Below are 6,000 nucleotides of genomic sequence, written 5' to 3'. Positions count from 1 at the left end.
GGCTGGGTAGAGAGTACTTAGTGGTGGGTTTGTGAGAGTCCTCATCCTCCAGCACACATTCACCTCAAAATTAACTCACTTAGTTCCTGTTTCTGTGCCCTTAGGTCAGAAATGATTTTTAACTCAAGGTCTTATAACAAGAGCGTATTTTTAATAAAGTGATGCATAATCTGACAAGGTAGAGAAGAAGGAAATTAAGGAGAGAGGAATCTCTCTGTGTCATTTGTGCTGGATTGTTAGCAGCAATGAACCACAGATATTTCAGACAAAAAGGTTCAATGTCTCTTCCATGAGCACCTGCATCCTCCACTGGAATGTCTAACAAGTTATTCCTGAAATTACAATTTCTTTAAAAAGCATTAAACTGCCCAATGTTCTCTGAAGCTTAAACTTTGCAAGTTCTTCTTCTTAAGATAATCCTGGCTGGAAAAGTGTTTGACAATACTTGTCTGCTGCTGCTGGTAATGGATCAGTTTGAAGGGAAGACCAGTTTTTATAAAGGTCACATTTCTTGACCATGACACCTTCAGCTAGAAAAATCTTTCCTTCCCAGGACTTTAAACAATCTTGGAAAAAAAAAATAGAGAGAATATACTAGAGCAATTTTGCTTTGCTCACTGTCATGAAAGATGGCAAATACTATAGACTATAGTATCGCAGAAGATAAGAAAAGTTTTTAATATATTTTTTTAAAAACAACAAAGAAAATCTTAAATATAAAATGACAGAAATGAGTCTTGAAAGCTACCCACCGAGTTCAAAACATTTTTTTTTTCTGGAAATGTGGCTAGTCTACTTTCATTCTTAAAAGAAGGCTCGAAAGACCTTTCTACAAAAAAGTTACTTTTGCACTAACGATTTATTGAGTCAAGAGCTTTCCATCACAAACAAGTGTCTGTATTTGCTGTACCTGTTGGAATCCAAAAGAATAATACAGGTGATGCCTTTGAAACTGAAATGTGCTTATTAACACTGTCTCACAAAGCCAGTGACTGTTGTTAGTACGAAATGACAGTGTACGGCTCAACTGCACATATTCCACTGCTGTCAAATTACTCAGTATAAATACATCAGGCAAAATGGGCACCCAGCTAAGTGATATTCTTTGCTGATAGGAGTTTCACTGCCTGTTATTTTTGTATTTTTTGCAACATGATCCAAATCTCATTAAAATCTGCAGAAATGCATCCCTCAATTTTCATCCAACCTCAAGTGTCTCCAAAATTGGAGGGATTCAAGGAAATATATAAGATCAGGTCCCAGTAGCAGCAAAGAAAATTACGATAATTTATCTTTTCAGTCACCTACCTAATATGACAAGAGGAAGTCAATTGATTATGTCTTCCTTCTAAGATAAATCTACACTGCAAATGGTCAGTATATTTATGACCCTTTCCTGACTGAAAAAATAAAATTGTACTTGTCATATCTCTTTACAATTGCAGTTCAACAAAAAATCTGCATGCTTACAGAACATTCCTTCTTGAAGGAGAATAAATGTGCTTCTTTGTAAACAATACATGTGTTAGATTCCTGTTAGGGTAAAAGAAAGTGAATATGAGACACGGACTTTGCTCAGAAGTATAAACTCTGCATTAAGTTAGAAGACAGCCTCAAAGCTCCCTTTTAGCCTGGAATGATTGTAATGCTATTCTAACATGACCATAGAATATCTTTTTAGTAGCTTTTATTGCTTAAGCTGTTGCTATGCTGAGGATAATTTTCTCCACTTCACCTAGAATTAAATCAAAACAACACAAATATGTCAGTTTTGAGCCTGATATACATAAAAATATATAGACTGACAAAATGTTCTTATGGTGGCTTCTTGTGGTTGTTGGGCTGTTGTAGACCTGTGAAGAGACTTCATTCTCTTTCTCTCCCATTGAAATTATTTCCTTTGTTCTCTAACAAAAGAAAAAAAAAAAAGACACCTGGAAACCTTGACATTCTTTGTACAATGGAGTCTTGTTTTCTGTCAAGCCCTTTTTCTCCATCACTTTGTACCTAAATCAGTGAATTTTTCTATTAACTAAAGGAAACTGGAATAACATCTTTTTGAATCTGGTACTAAATAATATGGTAACCTTAAAGAACTCTCAAAAAGACTGCATTGGCTACAATTAAAAGTTAATCAGTTAAAAGTACAGAGCAGAAATGCAGAGAGCTTTAAAGAACAATAAAAGAACAATTTGTAAGTGTTGTTTTGAAACATGTAAATAGTGCTGTCAGTCGGTGAGGATTTTTTTCATTTCGTACATTTACATTTTCCAACTGCAGTTTTAGAACATTTCACTGCATGCTACTATCAATCATCCTTAGCCTAGAAATGTACTGTACATTAGTAATGCTTAATTGGCATATTTAAAGTAAATAGCTACTTAGTTTTGCTGCAAAATCTTTGGAAACAATTTTATGATACCACATGGCATTGTTTGTTCCAAGAGCAAATATTCAAGTCTTGAATGTTAACTCTGATAGGAGACAATTAGAAGTATTGAAGTACTCAGCTTTCCAGGCTACTGTACAACTAAATATAGGTCATTGGGATATTGTCTGCCAATTAAACAAATGTCTCCTTCTCAGTGCTTAAAAAATGATTTTGGAATTAATAAGGAAGAGTTGATGCAAAAAGAAGAAAAAAAAAGGGAGAGAGGGATTATCCAGCAGAAAAGATGAAATATATATGTAAAATATCAGTAAAAAATATACAAAGAAGTAAAAAAGAAACAGGGAGAGCAGGAGCAGGGCAGCTCAGCGTCACAGACTTGCAGAGTGTAGCTGCAAGTGAAATATGCCCCCTGATTTGCTGCCGGTGTGCTCCTTGTCAGGTATAAATGTCATTCATTCCATATGCAATTTCAGCATTTTCTGTCTTTTCTTCTGCAAAACTCCCAAGGAGGCAGAATGCTATAAACAAGCAATCTGGGATGAATTTTTCAGAGCTTATATCCAGTCCACCACCTCTCATGACCCACATCTTGGCCTGACTCTCCTGCAAGATGGCTTATAGGTCCTGCTGTAGACCTCCTGCCTCCCTCCTGAGCAGAATCCTTGCAGCTCTCCTGCAAGCTCAGCAGTCCTGGCATGGGTGCGCAGCAAGCGCAGTGATGTGCACTGCTGGCAAACCGCGGATGGCACTCTCAGTACTAAGTGGTACGTGATGTTTCATTTATAGTTGCCAGCTGGCTAATAGTAGCCAAATGTTTGTTGCAAAGAGCGAGTGAGAGAGAAAAATAGCCATATCCTTTGGCACAGAGAATAGTAATAATCCTCCTCCAGAACAGGCTGGCAGTGCTCGAGCCAGAGCCATCTTTTCAACTCTGAGACACTATTAGATTCTCCATCCTTCTCTTCTAAATTCTGTAGCAGATTGTTTGGGCTGGAGATAGATGGAGACAAGAGGTCCCATCTGGTACCAGTTCCTCTTTCCTCTCTATAATAGCTCCAGGTCTTTTCACAGTTCATTCAGTGGAGGAGAAGAGTTGGAGAGGGGAGGAAGTGTCCCCAGGTACTCTGCAGGTCCATCACCTTTTTCTTTTTCTTCTGCATTTACTTTCTTCTCTTTTTCTGCAGATAGGCAAGAGGCAACAGGCAGTTGCTGTCTGGTGTTCACAGCTCTATAATTCAGACCTTTCAATACTTTCCAGACTTGCTGTCATTACTTCAGGGGGAACACGCTACACTACAAGGGGCTAGACAAAGCTGAGGTGAAAAATAAGTTCCACAGCCAGGAATTAAATTTCATGTGATTTTTCTGTTTTTTCACCCTTCCAAGACTAGGTGCCTTATTTTTTCACAAAACCTGGAAAAAAAGTTTTAATTATTTTACATTTTCAAGTCTTCTTTTTTCAAGTAACTGACTCCACAGAGGACCTAGCACATTCCCACCACCTCAATCTCAAGCCCAGGTTCTGTCAGCTTCTCCTGCTTTGTTTCAAGAGCAGATTTTGTTGTGCAAGTCTCCATTTCTATACCAAGTATTTCCCATAGGCAGAAGGGATGGAGCAGACTTGAAAGATGTCTGTAAATACTCCACAGCTCTTTCTTCCATTTCTGATCTGGAGCAGATATTCATCATCCTAGTCAAATCTGGAGTCCCATTCACGCTGAATACTGTCATTCACTACCATTACACAAGGGATGACAGCTCACAAGAAATGTTCTGGTGAGGGCAGCAAGCCGTTGTCTCCCCAGCTTTGCTGGAAAGAATAAGTATTATCCAACAAAGAGCAGTCACAGCAGTGAGGATATCTCAGATTTTTATCTTAGTTTTTCCAGATGAACCCACAAACACTTCTAGATGTGCACTGTTTTTTAGGTTCAGTATTCTCTTTTTCTGTTTCCTCCATTCTAGTGGGTTGAAATAGTTCTACTATTCATAGGAAGAGGCTAGACAGACTGAGAATTAGGCAAATTGAACAGCAGATAATTTGTTGGTCCAGAGCTGCTGCTACCTTGCACATGATCTAGGTCTCCAGACCAGAGAAAAGAAGGGGGAGGGGCTGCACTGTTTCACAGCCTCCTTCTTTTTGTTTCTTTTTAAAACTGTTTTGTGTGATGGGGAAAAAATGTAAGAACTTATTTAATGTGGCAGAATTTAATTACAGAAAGGCATAGTTTCAGTATGATTTCTTTAACAGTTAATATTGTGCACTAATTATTCATAAAGGACCTGAGACATCACTTAGATACATTTAAATTAATGGATGAAAGATGGAAACATATTTTATGAAGAGGAAATCTGAAACTCTATCCTTCTCTCATGATGTTATCCTTGGAAAATAGAAATTTAAATTATTTAAAAGCTCTATAACAAATATTTTGGAAGAGCAAATCATTGTTGCAGTAAGAAAGGGAACAGAAGAAAAACAAACACAATTATGTTACAATTCAAGAAAATAATCTGATAGATGCTGAGTGCATCCTGAGTAAAGTTGAATGCCCTAAGGTTTATTGGCGTGGATGGAACTAAAAGTTGCTTACTGCACTGAAAGATCAAAATCCAAAAATATACCAAAACAAAATTTTTTGATCCTGAGTTGGCAAAAGTTTTACACTGAACTCTTGATAGCTTCCTTTAATCAAGCATCCAGCTGCATCTGCTATTGTAAAAAAGTTTGAGGATGGCTCCAACTTCTGATGTTAAGTGTAAGCTTTTTTGTTTTCTTGGCTACTGTAGCTGTGAGAAAAGCATGTCCTTTATTTGCAACATGCATGGGATTACTTATCCCAACTTATCAAAACCCTGGAGAAAGATGAGAAGTAATAAATCTACTGATAACAGTGTTTGATAGTGGTGAGAAACTAGCAAGGTAAATATCATATAAGGTGAGCAAGAGAAAGGAATTAATCCACATCCATCCTTCAAGAGTGACTTAAAATCCAAACCAGTTCTCTGATTCTTAGGCACTTCTCCAGTACTCTTAATATTCCATTAAACATATCCAATCTGACATGGTTGAGAATATTTTTGAAGTGAGAAAGCTATCTATTGATTATTAAGTCTGCTGTAATGCTGTAACCCACAGAAACAAAACATTGCTGGGAAACAATAAGAGCTGGAGGGCACCTGGCTTGCACAGAGGAAGAAGGAGGAGAACTGTGCCTTTTGCTGCTATCTGGTTTAAATTGACCACTTAAAAGCAAGGTTTGATACATGCTTTGTTGGAAGGAGTTGTGAAAGAACTCTGGGGAGACTGAGGAAGGTGAAAAGCAAGAATAAACCTCTCTAATGTTCAAAGAGCATGAATGTGCTGGAACTGGCATAGTAAATATAACTCAGAAGATTTTCACGATGTCTGAAAGATGATCTTCTATCAATATCTAGTGGTCCAGACAAAACTGAACCAGAATCTTGTTTTCCAAACAATAGTTAATTATGAGAAACTTTTTTGAGAAATTACTTTCTTTTCAGTCACCCCAAATTCGTACATCAGTTTGTTATGCCCCTCCAAATTGGGAAAAAATAGAAATTATGTTTTTTCTTATGATTTATGC

The sequence above is a fragment of the Meleagris gallopavo genome, chromosome Z, assembly GCF_905368555.1.
Source record: "Meleagris gallopavo chromosome Z, MGAL_WU_HG_1.1, whole genome shotgun sequence".
NCBI lineage: Eukaryota > Metazoa > Chordata > Aves > Galliformes > Phasianidae > Meleagris > Meleagris gallopavo.
The sequence above is the reverse complement of the archived record's forward strand: the minus strand, read 5'-3'. Positions refer to the sequence as shown.